This window comes from Ambystoma mexicanum, chromosome 1p (genome assembly GCF_040938575.1).
Source record: "Ambystoma mexicanum isolate Mex_15411 chromosome 1p, UKY_AmexF1_1, whole genome shotgun sequence".
Classification (NCBI taxonomy): domain Eukaryota; kingdom Metazoa; phylum Chordata; class Amphibia; order Caudata; family Ambystomatidae; genus Ambystoma; species Ambystoma mexicanum.
This window is the reverse complement of record NC_090921.1, coordinates 6311219-6326533: the sequence shown is the minus strand read 5'-3', so window position 1 is coordinate 6326533 and position 15315 is coordinate 6311219. Positions and strand designations below refer to the sequence as shown.

At 50.5% G+C, this 15315-nt stretch overlaps 2 non-coding genes across 2 annotated transcripts; both read right to left on the bottom strand.

Moving 5' to 3' along the window:
- Positions 1–2325: 2325 nt before the first annotated feature.
- On the bottom strand, positions 2326–2397 carry TRNAC-GCA (transfer RNA cysteine (anticodon GCA)). The gene has a single exon. It is a non-coding gene; the product is annotated as a tRNA-Cys (tRNA).
- An 8692-nt stretch (positions 2398–11089) lies between these two features.
- On the bottom strand, positions 11090–11161 carry TRNAC-GCA (transfer RNA cysteine (anticodon GCA)). The gene has a single exon. It is a non-coding gene; the product is annotated as a tRNA-Cys (tRNA).
- Positions 11162–15315: the final 4154 nt, after the last annotated feature.

The window sequence follows — 15315 nt, the reverse complement described above, 5'->3', positions numbered from 1 at the left end:
CAGAGCCTGCTGTATGTAATCCTTCAGGGCTTGTTCCTCGGAAGGTGACAACGAGTAGATCCTCCCCTTTGGTATGGGGGCATCTGGAATGAGATCAATAGGACAATTGTAGGCCCTATGCGGGGGCAAACCCTCCGTGGATGCCTTATCGAAAACCATGTGGAAATCTTGGTATTCAACAGGGATGCTAACCGAGATGGCCCCTACGGTATGTAATGTGGTAGCCTCTGCTGTGTCATCAGTGAGTCGGGAGGAGGCCATGGCGCCAAGAATTGTGGCAGGAGAAACAAGGGAGTCTGGTTCTATCAGGCAAAAATGTTGACATAACTCTGACTCAAACGATACATGTCCTGTTCCCCAATTGATCAAAGGGTTATGTCGCCTCAACCAGGGGATACCTACAACGATACCGAACTGCGGTGTAGTGATGAGATCGAATGACAGGGTCTCTTTATGTGTGCCTTGTATTACCACCTCAAGAGGGGCCGTTTGATGTCTGATCGGGCCAGAAGTCAGGGACGTGCCATTGACTGCTTGTACGGGCTCAGGATGCTCCTTTTTGATTAAGTTAAGACTATGGGCTAAAGCGATGTCCATGAAGCAGCCAGTGGCCCCTGAATCGATCACAGGATAGACAGTGTGTGTGATCTCCCTGGTTGGTTTTAATAAGGCCTGCACTACTATGGGTCTGATTGGACCAAAGGCGGGTTCAGTGGGGGTCAATGAAGGGCTCGCTGGTGCCCCCTCTCTCATGGGCGAGCCTTCTGAAAAAACGGAGTCTTGTTTCTGGGACGTCGAGGGCATTCTTTCACATAGTGCCCATTGAGTCCGCAATAAAAGCAGGTGTTATCTGTCCTCCGACGTTCCCTTTCAGTCGGTGTTATTGGACTGCGGATCCCGCCTATTTGCATGGGTTCGGGACTGGTAGATGGAGGTGCCGGGGAAGAGTAACTAGCAAATGTCGCTTCTGCATTCTGCTCGGATCTGCGGGCGTCTAACTGCAGTGTGAGATCAACTAGATCCGAAAAAACAGAAGTCAGAGCAGGAACCACCGACAGAGCATCTTTCATGGCATTGGACAAGCCCCGGTAGAAAACGATCGCCTTTTTTTCCTCTGGCCAGGAAGTTTCTGCGGCCAATTGGTTAAAACGGGTGATATATTCTATCAATGTTTGCCTACCCTGTGTGAGATCAAGTAATTCCAGGTCCCGTGCCTGGGCCTTGTAACGGGTATTGAATACCTTTGCCATTTCTGCGACCAGCAGATCGAAATCGTATAAGGCAGGGTGATCGTTTTCCAACAATGGATTTGCCCAAGTGGCAGCTACCCCGGACAAATGAGACAGAAGGAAAGCGGCCTTAGTGACAGAGTCGGGAAAAGCTTGAGGTTTGCATAAGAAATGTAATTTACACTGATTTATGAAGGTGCGATATTTCCGGGGTTCACCCTGGAAGCGTTCTGGAGCAGCAAGAGGGGGAGTCAACGGGAGCAACACTGGAGTGGGAACGGGGGCTGAAGCCGGGGCAGGCTGGGCTGGAGAGGCAGGGCCGGGTTCGTCATCATCACCGGGCAAGGGAAAACGTGTACTCTGGAGGGCATCAAGGCGGTGGTGAATGGCAGTCGTGGCAGTGGCCATGTCGGTCCTAAGGGCCTCTAGGGCCTGCATTAACGCGGTCACAGGGTCCCCGGCGGAGGGATTCATAGTCTGAACGAACCGGGAAGACTTCACAGTCTGTTACAAAGTTGCCGGTCGTGCAGATATGAATATCTCCATCCCCTAGTACCACACAGGCGATTATATGTGCTACAAGTGTCGCCTCCCCCCTACCGCCGCGTCCTACCAGTGAGTTGGGAAAGTAGGAACACCTGTGCTTTCAGTTTCCAAATGTATAGCTTAAACGAGACTGTGGGCACTGACGCTACTCTTTTAAGGCATGCATATGAATGGCACTGCTGGTAGTGCAGTGCTCACGATCAGAGAACCACATCTGAGACTGGATTCTTTGTAATTTGAGTGATGAGTCCTAAAGAAGAAATCTGCATAGGTAGCACAGCAGGTTAAGTGACCTTTGCAGCGATGTTATGTGTTAAGAGCTCCGTGTAAATACTGACTTCAGAGCTAAAAACAAAAACATGGATGTGATGTGTTCTTCTTTCGAGTTTTCAACCGTAGAGATATTTCCATTTAGAAAATTTAAGAAAGTATTTTAAAGTTCCACATTTCAGAGCAGCGACTGTTCACGGATGTCAGCTTTGCACAGAAAAGAAAGGCAATTCTTAATGAACTGAGAAAGTAAGTTTTAGAATAATAAATGATAAAAAGAAGGGGACACCCGGATTTGAACCGGGGACCTCTTGATCTGCAGTCAAATGCTCTACCACTGAGCTATATCCCCAGATGACAGAGGTGGACCTCTGCTTTTTCTTAACCATTGTTTGTGCATGAAGTCAGCACAGGAGATTGTGCAAGAAAGGGCAGCAGCACGAGTATGAGAGTGACCAGAGAGATGCTTTCCCTCCTGATGGTTTTGCACTCTACTGACCAGGGAGAGGGGGCTTTGGTTGTTTGTTTATTCAATTTGTAGAGCGCACCTGACCCGAAGGTAGCAGGGCGCAGCAAGGAAATGCAAAGCTTACAAAGTTACAGAATGGTAAACAGTATACATTGACAAATGAGATACACAAAGTTAGAGCTCAGAATGTGTCGTTACAACATTTTAGCCAAATTATTTACATTGGGTTGTCCATAGTAAAGGGTAGAGAAGGGGAAAGAGGCAAGAGGTGCTATATAGGTCTATTAGGAAATGTGAGCGTAAGGAGACACGCGCTATGGGGCACTCAATATAAGGTGGGGAACAGCAGCTGTATTACTTTCTTTTCCTTCCACCATGTCCCGCTTCCTTTCCCAGTCCCTTCTCCCCCTACCCACTCGTTTGGTTTGTCCCTCTGTGATGTCACTTCCCCCCAGGGGCCCCTGTCCCATAAAGGCGCAACAGAAGGCAAATGTGTTATGTTGGTTGGCGGTATAGTGCCATTACCTCCACGTCCCGCTTCCTTTTCTCAGTACTTACCTTTGAGAGGATCTCCCTCTGCCCAGAGCCCTTTCTAAGCTCTTCTTTGTTGGCTCTGCCCCTTCTCTGGAGGTATAACCGGCCCTTATGCAGGAGGCCTCAGTTTTTCTTCGTACCACCTGGAACATGATGAGCTTCCTGGCCATGCACAGCACAAAGGGTTAAGGTTGGTAGCCCTTTGTTACAAAGTTGCCGGTCGTGCAGATATGAATACCTCCGCCCCCAAGTACCACACAGGCGATTATATGAACACTGCCTGTGCAATCCTTGAGGCCACAGGTGTGGTAGTTCGTCGAGTCTGGAGTCAGGAACTGCCGGAAGGACCCTTTGAGCGCTGTAAGGCAAGGAGGGATTAGTACAAGGCGAAATGCAATTTTACAGAGTATCTAGGAATAGAAACTAAACGTTCTTACCTATGTGTACTGTATGTGTACTGTAGGACCACCCGGAAAGGAAGGAGAGTGATTGGACCTGAGCTCGGGTTCGGATAGGTTTCCACAACCTCTGGTATGATGATGGTAAGCACTGGAGTTTGAAGTGCTTGATCAGGCGAACGCCTAGTGAGAGGTCATAGGCCCAGGTTCCAAAAATCGTGGTTCGTGGAGAAAATCCGTTAATCAGGCCGTGGTCGAGTAAACCAAGAGTTCCAGAGCTAATCAAGGCAAGTTCAGGGTTCAGAGAGAGCAATCCTTTAGGCAGACCGCTGTCGAGTGACCAAAAGTTCCTGGTAAATTCGAAGCGTAGCAATGTCCAAGAGAAAGACCAGCTGTGAAGCAAGGTTTCGGTGTTTCTGAATGCATTTAAACCATTGGAGAAAATCACGTGATGCTCAACAAGGAAACGTTGAGGCGTGGGGGTCGTCACGTGATACCGATTGCGTTTGGTCTCCTCACGTGACGATCAGGTCCACACGAGCAACGGTGATTGCGGCCAAATGGGAACCTCCAATTACATTGCCAACGGAGAGAAGGGCGATAGACACCAAGCCTGCCATGGACCCCCCTGACATGACGAGTGCAATGGTGCCGCCTTGTCTGCGCACCCAGAGGTAAGCATCGGGGGCTACGTAATGTGGGTGTGTCGAAACGTGAGTCTGTGGGAAACATAGGAGTTCGTAAGGTAGAGGACGTGGAAGATGTAACAGAGTCCCCCCTCAAAGGCCCACGACCTTGTGGGCAGGAGGGATGGTCCTTATGGAAGCGCACAACAAGAAGCGGGGCCTGGACGCCCCGAGATGGAACCCAAGAGCGCTCCTCCGGACCGTAGCCCAACCAGTCCACGAGGTATTGGAGCCGACCTCTGTGCAGACGGGAACCCAAAATGGCACTGACCTCAAAGACATCGGGTGTGGAGACTGAAACAGGAGCAGGTGGAGTATGGACCCGGGTAGGGGCAAGGTATGGTTTAAGGAGGGAAGTATGAAAAACCGGGTGTATACGCCAAGCAGATGGAATAGCAAGGCGCAAGGCTACAGGGTTCAGGACTTTAGCAATTCTGTAGGGGCCGACAAAGCGGGGCAGAAGTTTGCGACAGCCAGGGATGTGTACATGGCGAGTTGACAACCAAACACGGTCCCCTACATGATACACAGGTGCTACTGCTCGTTTCCTGTCTGCCTTCTTCTTCATAGCTGTCTGTGCCTCACGGAGATGGATCATGGTTTGGGCATGAACCTCAGTTAGATCGCGGGCACAAGCAGTAGCAGCAGGGGTGGCAGAAGGAAAGTCCGGAAGTAGAAGGGTGCGTGGGTGTTGGCCATACATGGAATAGAAAGGAGAAAAGCCGGTGGCCGAGTGCCATGCATTATTGTAGGCAAATTCCTCCATAGTGCCATTACCTCCACGTCCCGCTTCCTTGTCTCAGTACTTACCTTTGAGAGGATCTCCCTCTGCCCAGAGCCCTTTCTAAGCTCTTCTTTGTTGGCTCTGCCCCTTCTCTGGAGGTATAACCGGCCCTTATGCAGGAGGCCTCAGTTTTTCTTCGTACCACCTGGAACATGATGAGCTTCCTGGCCATGCACAGCACAAAGGGTTAAGGTTGGTAGCCCTTTGTTACAAAGTTGCCGGTCGTGCAGATATGAATACCTCCGCCCCCAAGTACCACACAGGCGATTATATGAACACTGCCTGTGCAATCCTTGAGGCCACAGGTGTGGTAGTTCGTCGAGTCTGGAGTCAGGAACTGCCGGAAGGACCCTTTGAGCGCTGTAAGGCAAGGAGGGATTAGTACAAGGCGAAATGCAATTTTACAGAGTATCTAGGAATAGAAACTAAACGTTCTTACCTATGTGTACTGTATGTGTACTGTAGGACCACCCGGAAAGGAAGGAGAGTGATTGGACCTGAGCTCGGGTTCGGATAGGTTTCCACAACCTCTGGTATGATGATGGTAAGCACTGGAGTTTGAAGTGCTTGATCAGGCGAACGCCTAGTGAGAGGTCATAGGCCCAGGTTCCAAAAATCGTGGTTCGTGGAGAAAATCCGTTAATCAGGCCGTGGTCGAGTAAACCAAGAGTTCCAGAGCTAATCAAGGCAAGTTCAGGGTTCAGAGAAAGCAATCCTTTAGGCAGACCGCTGTCGAGTGACCAAAAGTTCCTGGTAAATTCGAAGCGTAGCAATGTCCAAGAGAAAGACCAGCTGTGAAGCAAGGTTTCGGTGTTTCTGAATGCATTTAAACCATTGGAGAAAATCACGTGATGCTCAACAAGGAAACGTTGAGGCGTGGGGGTCGTCACGTGATACCGATTGCGTTTGGTCTCCTCACGTGACGATCAGGTCCACACGAGCAACGGTGATTGCGGCCAAATGGGAACCTCCAATTACATTGCCAACGGAGAGAAGGGCGATAGACACCAAGCCTGCCATGGACCCCCCTGACATGACGAGTGCAATGGTGCCACCTTGTCTGCGCACCCAGAGGTAAGCATCGGGGGCTACGTAATGTGGGTGTGTCGAAACGTGAGTCTGTGGGAAACATAGGAGTTCGTAAGGTAGAGGACGTGGAAGATGTAACAGAGTCCCCCCTCAAAGGCCCACGACCTTGTGGGCAGGAGGGATGGTCCTTATGGAAGCGCGCAACAAGAAGCGGGGCCTGGACGCCCCGAGATGGAACCCAAGAGCGCTCCTCCGGACCGTAGCCCAACCAGTCCACGAGGTATTGGCGCCGACCTCTGTGCCGACGGGAACCCAAAATGGCACTGACCTCAAAGACATCGGGTGTGGAGACTGAAACAGGAGCAGGTGGAGTATGGACCCGGGTAGGGGCAAGGTATGGTTTAAGGAGGGAAGTATGAAAAACCGGGTGTATACGCCAAGCAGATGGAATAGCAAGGCGCAAGGCTACAGGGTTCAGGACTTTAGCAATTCTGTAGGGGCCGACAAAGCGGGGCAGAAGTTTGCGACAGCCAGGGATGTGTACATGGCGAGTTGACAACCAAACACGGTCCCCTACATGATACACAGGTGCTACTGCTCGTTTCCTGTCTGCCTTCTTCTTCATAGCTGTCTGTGCCTCACGGAGATGGATCATGGTTTGGGCATGAACCTCAGTTAGATCGCGGGCACAAGCAGTAGCAGCAGGGGTGGCAGAAAGAAAGTCCGGAAGTAGAAGGGTGCGTGGGTGTTGGCCATACATGGAATAGAAAGGAGAAAAGCCGGTGGCCGAGTGCCATGCATTATTGTAGGCAAATTCAGCGAGATGGAGCAGATCGAACCAGGAGTCTTGATACTGAAGGGTCAGGCAGCGCAAAAACTGTTCTAGAGCCTGATTCACCCTTTCCGTCTGTCCATTACTTTCCGGGTGATAGGCCGAGGAGAAGCGGGCATCAATACCCAGGAGCTTGGTCAGAGAACGCCAAAAACAGGACGTGAATTGTGCTCCACGGTCTGATATGATGACTTGTGGGAGGCCGAAAAGACAAAAGACAGACCTAAAAAACAAACGGGCCAAGGTCGGGGCTGATGGCACGCCAGTGCAGGGAATGAAACGGGCCATTTTAGTATAAGAATCAACGATGACCCAGATGGTATCATACCCCTGTCTGCGGGGTAAGTCTGTGATAAGGTCCATAGAGACCGTGTGCCATGGTTTGGGGGGAATGGGTAGAGGTTGGAGCAAACCCAAAGGACGTCCCCTGCGTGATTTACATTGGGCACAGATCGCACAGGTGTTTACATAGTTCGCTACATCCCTTCCCATTGACGGCCACCAACACCAACGTCGTAATAACTCCAAGGTACGTTGTTGCCCTGGATGTCCGTTGATGGCAGCATCATGAGACCAGGCAAGTGCCTGATTGCATACATCGCTAGTGGGGAGGAATAATTTCCCTTGAATGAATGGCAGTCCCTCCTGAAGTGTAATGTCCCATTCAGTGAGTATGTGCCGGTGTTGGCAGGTCCAATCTTTAATCGTGGTAAGCATGGTTGGGGTCGGTGTACATAGGCAGATGACATGGCCCTTTCCCAATAATGTGTCCGGAAATGTGGAAAGCAATACTCCCCCAGGAGAACGTGAAAGTGCATCCGCTTTACCATGAGCGAATGCTGGCCTATGCTTTACCACAAAATCGAATGCGGCGAAGAATAAATGCCAACGCACCTGCCTACTGTTCACACATTTCAGAGAGGCAAGATCCTGCAGGTTTTTATGATCTGTGTACACCACCGTTTGATGCTTTGCCCCCATTAGATGGTGACGCCAGGTTTGAAGTGCATCCTTAATGGCTAACAGTTCCTTTTCTGTTACGGTATAATGGGACTCGGCTGTCGAGAATTTCCGTGAATGATAAGCTATAGGATGCAAAAGCCCAGTAGCAGAACAAGGTTGAGAAAGTATGGCACCTAACGCGAAAGAGGAGGCATCCGCCTCTACAACAAACGGAATCTCCGGGTAAGGGTGTTGTAGCACAGGGGCAGAAACAAACCTGGACTTGAGTGCCTCTAAGGCCCCTTGGTGGTCAGGTGTCCAGATGAAGGGGACATGAGGGCTGGTGAGGGCGGTCAGGGGAGAAACGATGGCAGAAAAGCCGGCGATGAATCGCCTGTAAAAGTTGGCAAAGCCGAGAAACGATTGGAGTTGTTTGAGTTTGACGGGGGTAGGCCACTCCGTGATTGCACGCACTTTTGTCTGATTCATGGTCAACCCACCGGGTGTAATGTGAAAACCCAGGAACTCTACTTCTTGAGAATGAAACAAACACTTTTCGGGTTTGGCGAACAAGGCGTTTCTTTTGAGGCGAGAGAGGACTTCTCTTACATGCCCGATATGGTCATCCAGAGAGGATGAGAAGATCAAGATATCATCTAAATAGACCACCACGAATACATCAAGAATGTCAGATAATACATCATTGATGAAGCGTTGGAATGTGGCAGGAGCGTTACAGAGCCCAAAGGGCATCACGGTGTACTCAAACAACCCCTGTCGAGAACAAAAGGCCGTTTTCCACTCGTCCCCATGCCGCATGCGGATCAGATTGTACGCCCCTCTCAAGTCCAAACTTGGTAAAGATAGAAGCGGCCGTTAACTTATCTAACAGCGTAGAAATGAGTGGAATAGGATACCTGTTTTTGATGGTGATGGCATTCAACCGTCTATAGTCCACGCACGGGCGTAGATCACCTTCCTTCTTTGGCACAAAGAAAATGGGGCTAGCAGCTGGGGAACAGGAGGGACAGATATGACCTAGACGCAGAGCCTGCTGTATGTAATCCTTCAGGGCTTGTTCCTCGGAAGGTGACAACGAGTAGATCCTCCCCTTTGGTATGGGGGCATCTGGAATGAGATCAATAGGACAATTGTAGGCCCTATGCGGGGGCAAACCCTCCGTGGATGCCTTATCGAAAACCATGTGGAAATCTTGGTATTCAACAGGGATGCTAACCGAGATGGCCCCTACGGTATGTAATGTGGTAGCCTCTGCTGTGTCATCAGTGAGTCGGGAGGAGGCCATGGCGCCAAGAATTGTGGCAGGAGAAACAAGGGAGTCTGGTTCTATCAGGCAAAAATGTTGACATAACTCTGACTCAAACGATACATGTCCTGTTCCCCAATTGATCAAAGGGTTATGTCGCCTCAACCAGGGGATACCTACAACGATACCGAACTGCGGTGTAGTGATGAGATCGAATGACAGGGTCTCTTTATGTGTGCCTTGTATTACCACCTCAAGAGGGGCCGTTTGATGTCTGATCGGGCCAGAAGTCAGGGACGTGCCATTGACTGCTTGTACGGGCTCAGGATGCTCCTTTTTGATTAAGTTAAGACTATGGGCTAAAGCGATGTCCATGAAGCAGCCAGTGGCCCCTGAATCGATCACAGGATAGACAGTGTGTGTGATCTCCCTGGTTGGTTTTAATAAGGCCTGCACTACTATGGGTCTGATTGGACCAAAGGCGGGTTCAGTGGGGGTCAATGAAGGGCTCGCTGGTGCCCCCTCTCTCATGGGCGAGCCTTCTGAAAAAACGGAGTCTTGTTTCTGGGACGTCGAGGGCATTCTTTCACATAGTGCCCATTGAGTCCGCAATAAAAGCAGGTGTTATCTGTCCTCCGACGTTCCCTTTCAGTCGGTGTTATTGGACTGCGGATCCCGCCTATTTGCATGGGTTCGGGACTGGTAGATGGAGGTGCCGGGGAAGAGTAACTAGCAAATGTCGCTTCTGCATTCTGCTCGGATCTGCGGGCGTCTAACTGCAGTGTGAGATCAACTAGATCCGAAAAAACAGAAGTCAGAGCAGGAACCACCGACAGAGCATCTTTCATGGCATTGGACAAGCCCCGGTAGAAAACGATCGCCTTTTTTTCCTCTGGCCAGGAAGTTTCTGCGGCCAATTGGTTAAAACGGGTGATATATTCTATCAATGTTTGCCTACCCTGTGTGAGATCAAGTAATTCCAGGTCCCGTGCCTGGGCCTTGTAACGGGTATTGAATACCTTTGCCATTTCTGCGACCAGCAGATCGAAATCGTATAAGGCAGGGTGATCGTTTTCCAACAATGGATTTGCCCAAGTGGCAGCTACCCCGGACAAATGAGACAGAAGGAAAGCGGCCTTAGTGACAGAGTCGGGAAAAGCTTGAGGTTTGCATAAGAAATGTAATTTACACTGATTTATGAAGGTGCGATATTTCCGGGGTTCACCCTGGAAGCGTTCTGGAGCAGCAAGAGGGGGAGTCAACGGGAGCAACACTGGAGTGGGAACGGGGGCTGAAGCCGGGGCAGGCTGGGCTGGAGAGGCAGGGCCGGGTTCGTCATCATCACCGGGCAAGGGAAAACGTGTACTCTGGAGGGCATCAAGGCGGTGGTGAATGGCAGTCGTGGCAGTGGCCATGTCGGTCCTAAGGGCCTCTAGGGCCTGCATTAACGCGGTCACAGGGTCCCCGGCGGAGGGATTCATAGTCTGAACGAACCGGGAAGACTTCACAGTCTGTTACAAAGTTGCCGGTCGTGCAGATATGAATATCTCCGTCCCCTAGTACCACACAGGCGATTATATGTGCTACAAGTGTCGCCTCCCCCCTACCGCCGCGTCCTACCAGTGAGTTGGGAAAGTAGGAACACCTGTGCTTTCAGTTTCCAAATGTATAGCTTAAACGAGACTGTGGGCACTGACGCTACTCTTTTAAGGCATGCATATGAATGGCACTGCTGGTAGTGCAGTGCTCACGATCAGAGAACCACATCTGAGACTGGATTCTTTGTAATTTGAGTGATGAGTCCTAAAGAAGAAATCTGCATAGGTAGCACAGCAGGTTAAGTGACCTTTGCAGCGATGTTATGTGTTAAGAGCTCCGTGTAAATACTGACTTCAGAGCTAAAAACAAAAACATGGATGTGATGTGTTCTTCTTTCGAGTTTTCAACCGTAGAGATATTTCCATTTAGAAAATTTAAGAAAGTATTTTAAAGTTCCACATTTCAGAGCAGCGACTGTTCACGGATGTCAGCTTTGCACAGAAAAGAAAGGCAATTCTTAATGAACTGAGAAAGTAAGTTTTAGAATAATAAATGATAAAAAGAAGGGGACACCCGGATTTGAACCGGGGACCTCTTGATCTGCAGTCAAATGCTCTACCACTGAGCTATATCCCCAGATGACAGAGGTGGACCTCTGCTTTTTCTTAACCATTGTTTGTGCATGAAGTCAGCACAGGAGATTGTGCAAGAAAGGGCAGCAGCACGAGTATGAGAGTGACCAGAGAGATGCTTTCCCTCCTGATGGTTTTGCACTCTACTGACCAGGGAGAGGGGGCTTTGGTTGTTTGTTTATTCAATTTGTAGAGCGCACCTGACCCGAAGGTAGCAGGGCGCAGCAAGGAAATGCAAAGCTTACAAAGTTACAGAATGGTAAACAGTATACATTGACAAATGAGATACACAAAGTTAGAGCTCAGAATGTGTCGTTACAACATTTTAGCCAAATTATTTACATTGGGTTGTCCATAGTAAAGGGTAGAGAAGGGGAAAGAGGCAAGAGGTGCTATATAGGTCTATTAGGAAATGTGAGCGTAAGGAGACACGCGCTATGGGGCACTCAATATAAGGTGGGGAACAGCAGCTGTATTACTTTCTTTTCCTTCCACCATGTCCCGCTTCCTTTCCCAGTCCCTTCTCCCCCTACCCACTCGTTTGGTTTGTCCCTCTGTGATGTCACTTCCCCCCAGGGGCCCCTGTCCCATAAAGGCGCAACAGAAGGCAAATGTGTTATGTTGGTTGGCGGTATAGTGCCATTACCTCCACGTCCCGCTTCCTTTTCTCAGTACTTACCTTTGAGAGGATCTCCCTCTGCCCAGAGCCCTTTCTAAGCTCTTCTTTGTTGGCTCTGCCCCTTCTCTGGAGGTATAACCGGCCCTTATGCAGGAGGCCTCAGTTTTTCTTCGTACCACCTGGAACATGATGAGCTTCCTGGCCATGCACAGCACAAAGGGTTAAGGTTGGTAGCCCTTTGTTACAAAGTTGCCGGTCGTGCAGATATGAATACCTCCGCCCCCAAGTACCACACAGGCGATTATATGAACACTGCCTGTGCAATCCTTGAGGCCACAGGTGTGGTAGTTCGTCGAGTCTGGAGTCAGGAACTGCCGGAAGGACCCTTTGAGCGCTGTAAGGCAAGGAGGGATTAGTACAAGGCGAAATGCAATTTTACAGAGTATCTAGGAATAGAAACTAAACGTTCTTACCTATGTGTACTGTATGTGTACTGTAGGACCACCCGGAAAGGAAGGAGAGTGATTGGACCTGAGCTCGGGTTCGGATAGGTTTCCACAACCTCTGGTATGATGATGGTAAGCACTGGAGTTTGAAGTGCTTGATCAGGCGAACGCCTAGTGAGAGGTCATAGGCCCAGGTTCCAAAAATCGTGGTTCGTGGAGAAAATCCGTTAATCAGGCCGTGGTCGAGTAAACCAAGAGTTCCAGAGCTAATCAAGGCAAGTTCAGGGTTCAGAGAAAGCAATCCTTTAGGCAGACCGCTGTCGAGTGACCAAAAGTTCCTGGTAAATTCGAAGCGTAGCAATGTCCAAGAGAAAGACCAGCTGTGAAGCAAGGTTTCGGTGTTTCTGAATGCATTTAAACCATTGGAGAAAATCACGTGATGCTCAACAAGGAAACGTTGAGGCGTGGGGGTCGTCACGTGATACCGATTGCGTTTGGTCTCCTCACGTGACGATCAGGTCCACACGAGCAACGGTGATTGCGGCCAAATGGGAACCTCCAATTACATTGCCAACGGAGAGAAGGGCGATAGACACCAAGCCTGCCATGGACCCCCCTGACATGACGAGTGCAATGGTGCCGCCTTGTCTGCGCACCCAGAGGTAAGCATCGGGGGCTACGTAATGTGGGTGTGTCGAAACGTGAGTCTGTGGGAAACATAGGAGTTCGTAAGGTAGAGGACGTGGAAGATGTAACAGAGTCCCCCCTCAAAGGCCCACGACCTTGTGGGCAGGAGGGATGGTCCTTATGGAAGCGCGCAACAAGAAGCGGGGCCTGGACGCCCCGAGATGGAACCCAAGAGCGCTCCTCCGGACCGTAGCCCAACCAGTCCACGAGGTATTGGAGCCGACCTCTGTGCAGACGGGAACCCAAAATGGCACTGACCTCAAAGACATCGGGTGTGGAGACTGAAACAGGAGCAGGTGGAGTATGGACCCGGGTAGGGGCAAGGTATGGTTTAAGGAGGGAAGTATGAAAAACCGGGTGTATACGCCAAGCAGATGGAATAGCAAGGCGCAAGGCTACAGGGTTCAGGACTTTAGCAATTCTGTAGGGGCCGACAAAGCGGGGCAGAAGTTTGCGACAGCCAGGGATGTGTACATGGCGAGTTGACAACCAAACACGGTCCCCTACATGATACACAGGTGCTACTGCTCGTTTCCTGTCTGCCTTCTTCTTCATAGCTGTCTGTGCCTCACGGAGATGGATCATGGTTTGGGCATGAACCTCAGTTAGATCGCGGGCACAAGCAGTAGCAGCAGGGGTGGCAGAAGGAAAGTCCGGAAGTAGAAGGGTGCGTGGGTGTTGGCCATACATGGAATAGAAAGGAGAAAAGCCGGTGGCCGAGTGCCATGCATTATTGTAGGCAAATTCCTCCATAGTGCCATTACCTCCACGTCCCGCTTCCTTGTCTCAGTACTTACCTTTGAGAGGATCTCCCTCTGCCCAGAGCCCTTTCTAAGCTCTTCTTTGTTGGCTCTGCCCCTTCTCTGGAGGTATAACCGGCCCTTATGCAGGAGGCCTCAGTTTTTCTTCGTACCACCTGGAACATGATGAGCTTCCTGGCCATGCACAGCACAAAGGGTTAAGGTTGGTAGCCCTTTGTTACAAAGTTGCCGGTCGTGCAGATATGAATACCTCCGCCCCCAAGTACCACACAGGCGATTATATGAACACTGCCTGTGCAATCCTTGAGGCCACAGGTGTGGTAGTTCGTCGAGTCTGGAGTCAGGAACTGCCGGAAGGACCCTTTGAGCGCTGTAAGGCAAGGAGGGATTAGTACAAGGCGAAATGCAATTTTACAGAGTATCTAGGAATAGAAACTAAACGTTCTTACCTATGTGTACTGTATGTGTACTGTAGGACCACCCGGAAAGGAAGGAGAGTGATTGGACCTGAGCTCGGGTTCGGATAGGTTTCCACAACCTCTGGTATGATGATGGTAAGCACTGGAGTTTGAAGTGCTTGATCAGGCGAACGCCTAGTGAGAGGTCATAGGCCCAGGTTCCAAAAATCGTGGTTCGTGGAGAAAATCCGTTAATCAGGCCGTGGTCGAGTAAACCAAGAGTTCCAGAGCTAATCAAGGCAAGTTCAGGGTTCAGAGAAAGCAATCCTTTAGGCAGACCGCTGTCGAGTGACCAAAAGTTCCTGGTAAATTCGAAGCGTAGCAATGTCCAAGAGAAAGACCAGCTGTGAAGCAAGGTTTCGGTGTTTCTGAATGCATTTAAACCATTGGAGAAAATCACGTGATGCTCAACAAGGAAACGTTGAGGCGTGGGGGTCGTCACGTGATACCGATTGCGTTTGGTCTCCTCACGTGACGATCAGGTCCACACGAGCAACGGTGATTGCGGCCAAATGGGAACCTCCAATTACATTGCCAACGGAGAGAAGGGCGATAGACACCAAGCCTACCATGGACCCCCCTGACATGACGAGTGCAATGGTGCCGCCTTGTCTGCGCACCCAGAGGTAAGCATCGGGGGCTACGTAATGTGGGTGTGTCGAAACGTGAGTCTGTGGGAAACATAGGAGTTCGTAAGGTAGAGGACGTGGAAGATGTAACAGAGTCCCCCCTCAAAGGCCCACGACCTTGTGGGCAGGAGGGATGGTCCTTATGGAAGCGCGCAACAAGAAGCGGGGCCTGGACGCCCCGAGATGGAACCCAAGAGCGCTCCTCCGGACCGTAGCCCAACCAGTCCACGAGGTATTGGAGCCGACCTCTGTGCAGACGGGGACCCAAAATGGCACTGACCTCAAAGACATCGGGTGTGGAGACTGAAACAGGAGCAGGTGGAGTATGGACCCGGGTAGGGGCAAGGTATGGTTTAAGGAGGGAAGTATGAAAAACCGGGTGTATACGCCAAGCAGATGGAATAGCAAGGCGCAAGGCTACAGGGTTCAGGACTTTAGCAATTCTGTAGGGGCCGACAAAGCGGGGCAGAAGTTTGCGACAGCCAGGGATGTGTACATGGCGAGTTGACAACCAAACACGGTCCCCTACATGATACACAGGTGCTACTGCTCGTTTCC